Raw genomic sequence first — 12,320 nt, forward strand, 5'->3', positions numbered from 1 at the left:
AAGGAATGAAAAGCCATTTGCAACTGCGGGCCACTTTATCTTTGGTGCCTGTAATAATTGCATGGCCCAGTCTGACCCCGGGTGATAGCTAGCCTTTGTTGCTGACTGTGTGCAGTTCGGAAGCACCCCACAGTGTCTTTGTCGAGGGCATAGGGGCATTGGTATCCCGAAAGGGGCCACTTTTTTTGAGGCGAGGGGTGGGCCACTTTTTTGAGGCGAGGGGTGGGCCACTTTTTTTTTGTTGTCCGGGCCTATTTCTTGTCCCAGTCCGACCCTGCAATCAGCGATAAATGGAAACAGAATAAATACAACTCTATATACAAAACTAACAGATCGGAACAATCTTCTCCACCGCATGAGTTTTCACCCACCAAATATGTTATGCAATCTACCGTTTGGACAAATGTTAAGGATTAAACGAATAGTTAGTGACCCAGAAGACTGTGAGAGAAAATTAGAGCTACTTCAAGAACGTTTAAAAGAAAGAGGCTACCCTCAAACGGATTTACAAGTGGCACACGAAAAAGCAGACACAGACACAAGATCAACTTCTCACTAAAAGAACAGATTGACAGAATCCAGAATTGGTATTTATCACGACATATGCTATACAAAGTAAAAAATCAAAGAAATAATTCAAGCTAGATGGAGTATACTGACAAGTGATACACGGATTAAAGATTTGTTTCCAAAACCGCCCGTCTTTGCCTACAAGAGAAGCAACAACTTACGCAATATGCTAGTTAACACAAGAGGCAAGAATACCAACAGAAAACCAGATAAACATCCTGAGATTTACCCCTGTATGAGCTGCAGCAATTGCAATAACGTTATGAAGGGGAACACAATCACGCTCCCAAAAACAGGAGCAAAAATTAAACTCAGATACCATGCCAATTGCCTGTCAGAAAACGTAATTTATGCAATTAAATGCCCTTGTGGTATTTACAACGTAGGAGAAACAGCATGCAAGATACGAGTAAGGATCAATGAGCATAAATCATGTATTCGTAACAACAACATGACCTCAGCAATAGCAAGACATTTAAAGGCGAATGGACATTCTATAACACAACTGAGGTTTGCAGTACTTGAGGTACAATCAATCAAAGGATCCAACAAAGACATGAAGAAATGGAGGGCAAGGCAAGAAGCTTTCTGGATAGACAAGCTAGACTCATTATCTCCTGATGGAATCAATGAGGAATTTGATTTAAGTTGTTTTTGTGACTTTACATGATATTAGGAACATTGCCACCATTGAATTATGCTAATTATGTCTAAACATATTCTTGACTACGTGACTTTTTACATAACCATCTTAATGAGCACCAATTCTGGTGGTGTAGATTTTTTTTGAATATTCCTTCTCATCCATACATCAGGTTTGATGACACAAGCCACGAGTCACTAATAGTTTATGTATGTCTTTAAGTGTATATGAGATTAACAAGATAAGTATACTTTAGTGTGATTCCGTGGTGAATCTGATAGTTAATTAAACCTATCTAGATCCCTACAACACTAAACTGAAATGTTGGGGTTCCCCAGGTAAATATATCTATTGGAGAATGGAAATCACGGTAGGGGCTATAACATTGCTTTATTTTGTTTATCTCAGCTATCAGGACGAGACGAATATATATGAGAAAATACATGGTGAACTTAAGTATCCATTATATTAATGCATTTGCCCATTACACTGACCTTTTATATTATGCTCCCCCTTTTCTGTGATCAGCAACTTGAGACCAACTTTATGGTATTATTCTCGTATTGAAAACACACCGGATTGCTTGCTACTAACATCCCCTGCGGTGCAGTATTTACATTGAGGGCGCACACACGAGCATTTTTGATCTAGATCTTTTCGCATTAACATTAGCATTTTACATAATTAGGTAACTGCACATGCTACTTTCGTTTTTTTACTGTCAATCAGTGTTTCGTATTTTTGAAAACCAGACGTCTGTTTTGAAGTTGACATAAACACACGTTCCACACTAGCCATTAAGTTCAAGTACAACTGAAAATGATGCACTTTAAACGTGCAGCACGGTTACCTTTAGGATCCGTGTGCGCACTAAAGCATGGCTGCCACGCTCTACCTATAGTCTCCCTCACCTACAGGTGTTACAACCCTAAATCAACAAAGCTACTTTCAGAGAAGCGCGCGTTCCTGCGGTTTCACTGAAAGTAGAAGCGAGTTGTTACGAGACACCAGGTAAGCTCCATGCTATTTTAAGACTCTGTAAACTGTACCGAATTAGACCAATTTATGACCTTCCTGCATCTGTTATCACTCTACAGATCCACTTGAGAGATCGTGTCCTTAACCTACGATTGCACTTTGCAATATATGGAGAATTCCCAGCTTCTTTTTACACGTGCTGAAATTGCCAAACAGTAATTAGAGGTCAGTCTTTCTGCCATTCCCTTGCACATCTAAGTGGGTTTTTCCCTATAGCCATTGTAACACGTTTTCCTTCTTCTTTATTTTTCTGCATATTCCGTGAATCCATCACTTTAATCAAATATTCCAACACGTATGTATATTTATCTTTTTTTACCACTTTTCTTCATTTAACGTTTGCGATATTCTCGTGTTTGCTATGCACACAACTACATGGGACTAATGCACTCTTGAAATGAATGCCTATCTATGGGATGTGTTAACAATGACTACTACAACTGCTAATGTTTAAAATGTAAAATGCACGTGGAATGTATATGGTTAACTCTGGAATTATATTACATTAATTCATGGACTGCGGTCAAATACGGCTTTCTGAACATCACTTTGCTTTGGTTTTAAATTTATGTTATGATCACCTTAACCAGTATAATAAGGCCCTAATGAAGGAAGTTTTCTTCCGAAATGCATTGGCCATCCTTATGGCACCTGCATGAATAGAGATTCTAAATCTCAGATTATTATGAATAAATATTTGGCAAAATCTTATAAAATCAATTGAGTATGTGATTTTTCATACCTTGGATATACACTTACTACAAACTTAAAGAAGCCACATAGTAGTGGACAAAGGTGTGCAGCCCGCACTGCTGGCTTCACAGCCATGGTCTTTGAACGATAATACAATAAAGATTACCCCTGCCTTGGCGCAAGGAGTCTTAATTCTATTAAAGACATGGAGGCGAGCATTATGCTTACTCTTCTTTATTTCTACCCTTCAGCAGATTTAAATCTTTATACTTTCTTTTTTTTTAAACATGAACATTTTATGTTGTTGTTTTTTTAAAACAGGAAAATGTTTCCAGACTCCATCTCCTATGAGCCCCAGTGTCTCTGGTAGTTTCTATGTTCCTCCTCAGTTGCATGAAGCACTTCCTGTCTAGGTCCCTTCTTCTTTTGATGCCTTCGAACTGACATCCTGGGGTAACTCTAAGAAACTTGTCACAAACCCTTGGCACTGAGTCCAAATGTCCTTCCATGCGGACCCTTTGTGCACAAAGTCCTCTTTATGGCCAACCTTGGCAACTCGTACTGCAGCATGCTCTCACTCCTCTCTGTTATTCTCAGGTCATCTTGTGGTCATCCCCTGCCAGAGAAAAATATGTGTTAGGGCTGGAAATATGACGCAACGTAAAAATAGCGATGGCATACATCTTTATCTTCATTATATGCTATTTGCTTGCATGGGTGGGTGGGATAATGCTTGCCTCTGTGTCCTTTAATAGAATTGAGACTCCCTGTGCCAAGGCAGGAGTAATCTTTATTCTATGCCAAGACCAGAGGAGAGCATTATGCTTGTTCAAAGCTATGAACTATTGCCCCTGCAGCGCTTGTTATAGGCTTAAAGTAACAGGTCCTAAACGTGCTATCGCTGGACCAGTCTGCTGCTTTTAATGTGTCTTGAAGGCTCGCGCCGGCTCCGGAAGATTGGGAGGCCATAGCTCCCCTCACTGAATGCGCTCCAAACCTAGATACATCTATGTCTGCTTGGCTCATAATCTCTTGCACCCAACACGCTATGGCTGCTGCTGCTACCACTCTAAATGGTTTCCTGCGCATGACGAGTAGCTGAGCTATGCCGGCCAGGCGATTGTCTGCCGTTCTTTACTCGTACTCTTTGATGCACTCTGCTGCGCATAGTTTAGGACACTCTTGGAACTAGGGGTATGAGATAGTCGTAGTGTTACACTTGGTCCTTTTTGTTATGGCAAAGGTCACTCCGTCCGGGCCGAAAGACTTTTCTAGTGCTTTCACGTCTGACACTCTTTTGCACGACACTAAACAGAGTAGCATAGCCAGTTTCCCTGATTACTGCTGGTCGGAAAAAACTCTATTACGAGGCCAGTCTAGAAGTAGGCGGAGAACTGTCGATACGTCCCATAGCTGTGCGTATTTGGGAAAAGGCGGTGCGATAGCTTTTACTCCTTACATGGGTCTTACTACGGCTGGGTGCTCCCCTATTGGCGCACCATCTGGGGGATCATGTCTCGCTGAGATGGCTGATCTGTAAATTACTATGTTACGGAAAGCTTTCCCTTTTTTTGGCTAAGTAAGCTAGAAATGTGAGTACTTGTACTAAAGGGGCAGAAACGGGTTGAAGGCTGTGCAGGTTGCACCATAAGCCCCATCTCTTCCAAGTGTTGTTGTAACTCTTGGGAGTAGAAGGGGTCCAGGACTGCTTGATGAGTTCTGCAGCTGGTCCCAAAATAACTGCCAAGCTCCATCTGCTCCCGATATCATACATGCGATCAGAAGAAGTTGGTTGGTCCTCGTCAGAGGATGATAGTTCCCTAATGGATCTCGTAGGAGATCCTCCGTGGGAGGGAGGACTTGCGGGAAATCAGTAGAATGTTCCATCTGAACTGGAAACCATGCTTGTGACTTCCAGTTCGGGGCTATCACTACCACTTCTGCACTCTCTCTCTCCTGATCTTTGCTAGTACTCTGGCTAGCATTACAAAGGGGGGGAAAGCGTAATGTGTACTGCTCCTGACTGGAAGAAAATAGGTCAGCGTTCAAGGGCACCCAGAAGGCTGTTATTCGTGTAAACACTTCCTCGTGCAGCTTCCAGTCGCTGGAGTCGTGACAGCACAAATTCTAATACGTTACGCAGTTCTGAATGCCTGGGAGATATTCCGCTGTAGTGCCAGAAGGCCTTCGCTAGTTCTGCTAGCATGCAGGATTGCGGCCCCTCTGAGTGGTTGATATTTCGGACCATTGAAATGTGGTCCATTCTAAGTTGGATGCAACACTCCGCCTTGTCCCTGGTGAACGCTTTCACTGCAAACGAGGCTGCAAGCATTTCCAAGCAATTGATGTGAAGGTCCAGCTCTTTCTGGGACTCTCTTCCTCCTGTCTCCAGGTGTCCGCATCTTGCTTCCTAGCCTACTCTGCTGGCATCGGTTTCTATGACTAGTACTGGCATGTCTTCAAATATGGCAAGTCCGTTCCAGACTTCCATGTTGTGGAGCCACCATTCTAGCTCTGACTTTGCTTCTAGCTCTAGAGGGACTAGTTTGTGATACCCTAGACCGCCTTGCAGGTGTCGGATCTTTAATCTCTGCAGGGCTCTGCAATGCAGGAGCACATGGAAGTAGTTTGTATCGTTGCTGCTAGAAGACCTACAATTCTGGCTACGGACCGGAGTGATATTACGGGGTATCTGGTATTTCCATCGAAATAGTTTACAATTAAATGAATTCCATCAAACGTTTTGCAACAACATTTTTACCATTGAATGTATGTTTGTGTGGGTCTAAGGATTCATTTTGTTTGGGCTGGGTTTGTAATGGTAAAAAGCAGGGCTTTTGGGAGGTAAGCCCCCCCCCCAAAAAGAAAATGTTCAAAAAATACATTTGATGGTGCAAATTTTGATGGAAAACCTTTGATGCATTTTCTTCAGAGTCGCTCTGAGCTCTTTCTTTATCGTTCTTATCTTGTGACCCAGAAGCTCCGGGGTCCCTCTCGTGGTATCTAGTATGTACCCCAGGAACTCTAGACGTTGTTTTGGAAAGAGCTCTGATTTTTCTAGATTAATTAGAAAACCTAGAGAAAGGAGATTGAACGCTCATTGGGCCTGCTCGATGAGTTCCTGCTTGTTCTCTGCTAGCAACAAGATGTTGTCTAAGTAGAAGATCATTCGTATGTCTCTCTCTCTCATAGTCGCAGCCACTGCCCTCATAATTTTTGTGAAAGCCCACGGTGCAGACGCCAGCCCGACCCGACTGCCATGTCTGCCCATTCCATATGAAATGTAGGTAATGTTGGTGTTCTATGGCGATGGGGACTGTCAGGTAGGTGTCGTTTAGATCTAGTCGTACTAGCCAATCTCCTTTGCGAAGGATGTCTCTGAGGAGGTGTACCTCTTCCATTTTGAAGTGTCTGTAAATCAACCAACCATTCAATTCTTGTAAGTTTATCACTGGCCTCACGTTCTCTTTCCTGTGAACCGGCAACATCTTGCTTATGAAGGCCTGTGTTGCTGTGCTGTGTTCTATTGCACATTTTCTCTATAGCATCCTGAGTTCCCTGTCTAGCAAGTCTGTTTCTTTGTGTGCTATCGCTAGGCGTATCGGTCTACTCTGTTAATAAGGTGCCGCTCCGAACTCTAGGCAGAAACCTTTCACTGCTTGAAGCAGCCATGCGTCGCTTGAAAGCATTTGCCAGTTTTAAAGAATAATAGCGCCCTGCCCCAGACGGGGGCATAGGTCGTTACTTCTCTCATCCGATGGAGCGCTGGGGTGACGGTAGTATCCGTGTCCTCTCCGTCCCCTGTAGCCGCCTCCGCGTGCTAGAAAGAAGGTGTCTTGTTGATGGGATTCCCAGTACTGTGCCCTGGAATTGTGAGGTCTTCTCTGTCCATGCGAACGACCGGACGCATGAACCCTGTTGCGACCTCTTTTGGTGAAAATCTTTTTAATCAATAATTGGGCTTTTTCAAGAGCTGTATATGTAGTACCTACAAATCTCCCCATTTCTTTCATAAAAGTTTTGCCAAAGAGTAGACCTTGGGCGTCTTAACCCGCCTCGTATGATGCTAGATCTAGCTCTGAATTCACCTTTAATAGAAGGCTCCTTCTCCATTCGGAGGATAGGGCGCAGTTTGCGTTCCCGAGAAGGCATACTGCTCTCTGAGACCAATCTGCAAGGACTTCTGGATCCACTGGAACCCTGGTGTCTCTGGATCTTTCTGTTAGGTCCATGATTTCTGCTATGGGTCCTGTGTTAAGTCTACGACTTCTTCTTTGCAGCCTCTCCAGGCTCCATTCATACCTTTTCTTAGGTCTCTGGCCGCTTTGGAGATGAAAGTTGTTATCTCGGGGTCCAGCTCTGGGGTCTCTGCCACTTTGCCCGGCAGTTCTGACCTGGGACATTCTCAGTGCATACGTAGCCTCACTTCTTTTTCAATAGGCTTGCACAGCCTTTGAGCCATGTATGCTGTAACTCTGGGCGACGGGCAACAGCTATTTTATCTTGGATGTATGATTGATTCGGGATCAAAGCTATCTGTCAATTCCTCTTTGTGCTCCTCTAGATGTTTCTCTTTGCACTTCCTTTTTCCCCTGGATCTTTGGGAAGCTTTATAGTCTGAATCTCTAGATTAGCAGGAAAGCATCTTTTAGTTTCTCAAAAGTGTCGACAGCCTCAGGAGGTCTCCTCTTATCCTCCTTGTTATGACCCTGGTGAGTTGGTGGGGCCCTGCGTTTGTGGGTCTGATCTCTGGGTCTGATCGCTCCCCTTACTTGTTGCCCTGCTAGTGGGCTGTTTGGAGGATGTGCTGACAGTCTCTTTAGAACCTGTTTTCTTTAGCCCGTCCTTGATGAGGTACTCCAGAGCATCTCATCTATCCTGGAGTGGGCGTATCCCCTGTGCCACAACATCAGTTAAAGAATCTCCTAACACTCTCTTAAAACTGAGAGTCAAATCTGAATCTTATTCCTCAGAGTATATTTGCTCCTGACTTCCAAAACTCCCCTCTTCTGATTTCATAGTAATGGTGTGCCTGCGTTCCTGAAAGTTGCAGGCTGAATGGCACGTCCTCCAGGAGGGAGTAGGATGGCTTATGGGGGTAAGAGGTTCTGTTGGGAAGCTGGACTTCTCTCTATCTGCAGACCTTCATTCTGTATGGAGGTCTTTATTTTTTGTGTGACTTGCTCATTAAATGTGCAGGCAGCAAAGGTCTTCACATCCTGAGAGTCTGGGGTGTTGCAACTCGTGTGGCTTGCCTACGGTCTATAAATCTCCTTAAGAATGTGCTGCCTAATCTCCTTCGGTCGTTGTGTAAATAGCTGTTAGGAATCCTCAGCTTCGTTAGAAGGCCCTATGATAGGGCTGAGTGCTTTGCGCATGCGTGCACAAACCGGCTCTTATCAGGCTACTAAATCTAAGTAGTCATTCTGTAAAATACAATGCCGGAGCGCAGCCGAAGCCCCGGGCTTGACTGAATTACTCGTGGGCTAGGCTGCGCTCCGGTTTTGTGTCCTCGTTCGCTACGCGCGCGCATGCTTCGCGGTTAGAGGGAGGGAAAGCCAGCATGTACACGCTTTGAGGGATAAAACAATAAACGCTGGGAAAAGAGGGTTTACAAGTGGCCGGAAGGTCGCGTTCGTGCTCGCGGCATGCTCTGAATCCACAATCTATGTAAGAACTTTATGTAGAACATAAATAACAATGTCAATACAATCTGTCATAGAGAGAGAGACATAGATTCAGACTTAACTCTTGTGAACAATAGAAAGAGAAGAGGAAGGGGCCTAGACAGAAATGCTGATGTATCTTGGTGTGGCTAGGACACAGGCAGGAAACTCAGGAACCACACCAGAGTCAGGATTATAAAAAGGTAAAGTCTTCTTTATTGTTCCAGTTACAGTGGGAAAGTAAGACAGGAGATAAGGTGATGTGCTTCTGCTTTCCTTGGCTCTCTCCCTGCCAGTCCCCCCAACCGTCCTTCTCTGGAACCCTTACACTCACCCCATTCCAAGCCTCGCACCAACACTCCAAGCTCCACTGCTCACTCACATAGGGACAGCACACATAGCAGATGTTATGCTAGGATACTACAACTGCCTCATGGAAATAAGGAGGAGCACAGAGACTACAAGAGACACTGGGGCTCATGGGAGATGGAGTCTGGATATATTTTTCTTCATTTAAAAAGAAATAAAAAAAAGTTTATGTTTTAAAAAAGGAAAGTATAAAGATTTAAATCTGCTGAAATGTAGAAATAAAGAAGAGTAAGCATAATGGTTGCCTCCGGCCTTGACATAGAATAGGTTTTCAGACAGGAAAAGTCAGAGTACACCGACACTGCAAGAGCGACAGAGAGTCTGGCTGGCTACCAAATATTTAAAGATTCTGGAATTCCTATCTAAGTGTAAATCACTTTTTTGTGCGACCGTTCCGGATTCTGGAAATGATTAACCCAGTGGCAGCACAATTAGAATTACCCTCTGCATCGCAGATGCATAGAGTTTTCCAAACTCCGCTGTTGAAACTCACTGTGGGAGATACACAATAACAGGTGACACCTCCACCCCTCATTGTAGATGGTGAGCAGGAATTTGAGGTTCAGAGGATTTGGGATTTTCAAATTGGAAGAAGTCAGTTGCAATACCTAGTAGACTGGAAGGAGTCAGGCACAGTGGCAAAAACCTGGGATTTAGCTGGATTGGTGCAGGCACCCAGATTAGGCTAAAGATTCCACAAGAATTTACCAAGAAAACCCTACATAGATGAGATTTGGCGGATATGGAAACATCGAAGAAATTGGCGGATATGGAAACATCGAAGAAATATCCTGAACAAAGTGTAGTATTCTCCAATGAAAGTTGTCCACCAGCAGTTACAAGCAGGAACGGGAAGAGCCCTAGAAGCACGTGCAGCTGAAGAATCACAGACAGACTCCCCAGGTTGTCACTAATCCCATAGGGGGCTTCATCCCCATGTGATCCACCCACCGAGTCCCCCTAGGGGAGAAGTGACCACATCCAGGGATTTGTCACATTGCGTATTGCTAATCTACATGAGCATCTGCAGCCACAAAACCAAGCAGAAGTTGAACAAAAATAAACCATTCCTTATCTCACTGTGTGCTGTTTCTAATAGGCTCAATGCACACAGCTGAGAGCAACATATCTGTTTTCAGACTGCTCATTCATGGCCTGCAATGTCATCCAAGCAGATATGAATCTAAAGATGCATTCTGGTTTCTGTAGAGTCACCCGCCCTTTGCACTGCCCTCTGCTTTCGACTGGTGCATAAATTATATGCATGGAAAGATGTTGTAGTTAAAAGGTTTTGTACATATAAAAGATGGGTATGATATTTATCTGGGGGCCTGCACTTTGTCCTCAGAAAATCATCATGAAATATTTGGATATGGAGAAAGTGAGCAAAGTGTTTCAACAGGTTTATGACAATTCCAGAACCCTCCTTGGACAACACACACTATGCTATATCAGTGCAAACACTTCCCAGCGATCGGCTTTCTACTAATTTTGGATATCAGGGACAAGATCCTTGAGGAGCTGGAGGACCCTGAATACATGCTGCTGTATAGGTTAATGGCTAAGCTTTACTCTGTGAAGAAACAGGAGAAAAGGTTGCCAGAGTCCGTGGAGGTGATCCCTATCCTACCTCTCTTAGTAAAGAGCTCTTAATGGTGGCGGAGGAAGTTATGTCCAGGGCCCAGTAGGTAGTCAAGAAGGCATCTTCTGTATTTAAAAGGTGCTACGTCAGGTTTTTGTGTATCTCTAGGAGCTATTACTTATGCCTTCTATACCGTCGAGACTGTACAGAATGGTTTAAAAACACTCAAAATGCTGCAAATTGGGAGGGCTTTGTATCTATCCTCTAGGAGATGCAGAAACAGGTGGAGGTGCTTTCTGATCTCTGTCAGGTGTATTGACCCATGTTCGAGTTATTATGCTGCAACATTTGGTGCTGTGGGCTTAGAAAATCCAAGATGGCCGAAAAGCCCACATTTGCGCCAGAATCCAGGAAAACCGCACAGTTTTGCGCACACCACAATGGTCACCTGACCTGCCAGTGCGAGCATGATGGGCCAGAAGCGCCATGAGTGAAACGTGGTGCCAAAGGAAAAACAGCAGTGCCTGTTAGCTCAAAAAGCGCTTTGAAATCACCTGTGTTTCTCTGAATGCAAGCTCAAAATGCATATTTCAAACATTGCAAGATAGTTAATACAGGAGACCATTTCCAGACCCTATCCTTTGGCTGCACACAGAGCGAAATCAGTGCAAAGGAATATGGTACTGTTCAAAATCTGTTTTAATTGATGTCAAAAATTGCTAAAATCATGGGCACAAAACCACCAAACAAAAATCCAACTTCTTGTTGGGTGTTCTACAGTACTCTACTGCAGAATCTACATCAATACAATGTTAGCAAGGATCATATGCCATCAAGTAAAATCCCCTTTTTGAAGTGCATTAATTCAAGACAGCTGCCAAAAATTGGGTGCAGTACCGGCGTTTGACAATGACCGGCGCTAGCAATCTAAACTCTGACAGGAGACCAGTATTTCAGGAGCTGAAAAGGAACCTGAGTCAGTTGGGACTTCAAAGCCTTGCTGGTCAATGAGAATTCTTCACACCTACTGTTCCCAGGCCCTATGCCAGAAGGCAGTCTGATTTAATTAAAAGTTCAAGAGGCCTCTGTCCATGGGAAACCTTCTGCTGCCCCACCAAAAGGAGATCACACCTCTCTGATTGAATCAGGGGAGGGGTACCTGGGACTGCAGGGAAACAGAACAATTAACTTCCCTTGGCTCAAAGCAATTGCTAAATCAGGGGGTCGTAAATGGCTTCCTCTTGGAAGGAACTGGGTGGTGCACTGCCTCTGTGAGCCAGCTGAGCTTGGAGGCGGGGGACGAACAAGGAATTCCCCCATATGCTTTGGGACCTAAACACGCCCATCTGGGCCAGAGCATAATTTTCAAAAGATGGATAATTCATTGTACGAAATTGTCACAAGTATATAAATAATATCATTATTCTTGTGATTTTTCTGTGTGCATTTTAAGAGGTGTTAGGACTCTGTACGATGTTCTGAGACCGAACCCCGCAAATTATTAATATTACAGACACTGTGGTTATCTCAGAAAATTGAAAACTTATTGTAATGTGCCTAGAGAGGTGGTGTACCTCCGGGGAAGATTTGATGAAAAACCAATATGGCGAAACCCACTAAAAAGCGCAAAATGTTGTTGTTTCTGAAGCCAAGCTCGCACAACATGGGGATTGAACAGAGAACTGTCTTAAATTCATCTGTGATGGGCACATGTATTATGAACCACTTGTGTATCTGGGAAACATGTTTGATTATGAAA

The 12,320-nt window shown here is 43.9% G+C and overlaps 1 long non-coding RNA gene across 1 annotated transcript; it reads left to right on the forward strand.

Annotated features, from left to right (window-relative positions):
• Positions 1-2,175: 2,175 nt before the first annotated feature.
• On the forward strand, positions 2,176-2,946 carry LOC138567896 (uncharacterized). Its single transcript, XR_011302711.1, has 3 exons — positions 2,176-2,224; positions 2,311-2,416; positions 2,842-2,946. It is a non-coding gene; the product is annotated as an uncharacterized lncRNA (long non-coding RNA).
• Positions 2,947-12,320: the final 9,374 nt, after the last annotated feature.

This window comes from Ambystoma mexicanum, chromosome 1p (assembly GCF_040938575.1).
Source record: "Ambystoma mexicanum isolate Mex_15411 chromosome 1p, UKY_AmexF1_1, whole genome shotgun sequence".
NCBI classification, from domain to species: Eukaryota; Metazoa; Chordata; class Amphibia; order Caudata; family Ambystomatidae; genus Ambystoma; species Ambystoma mexicanum.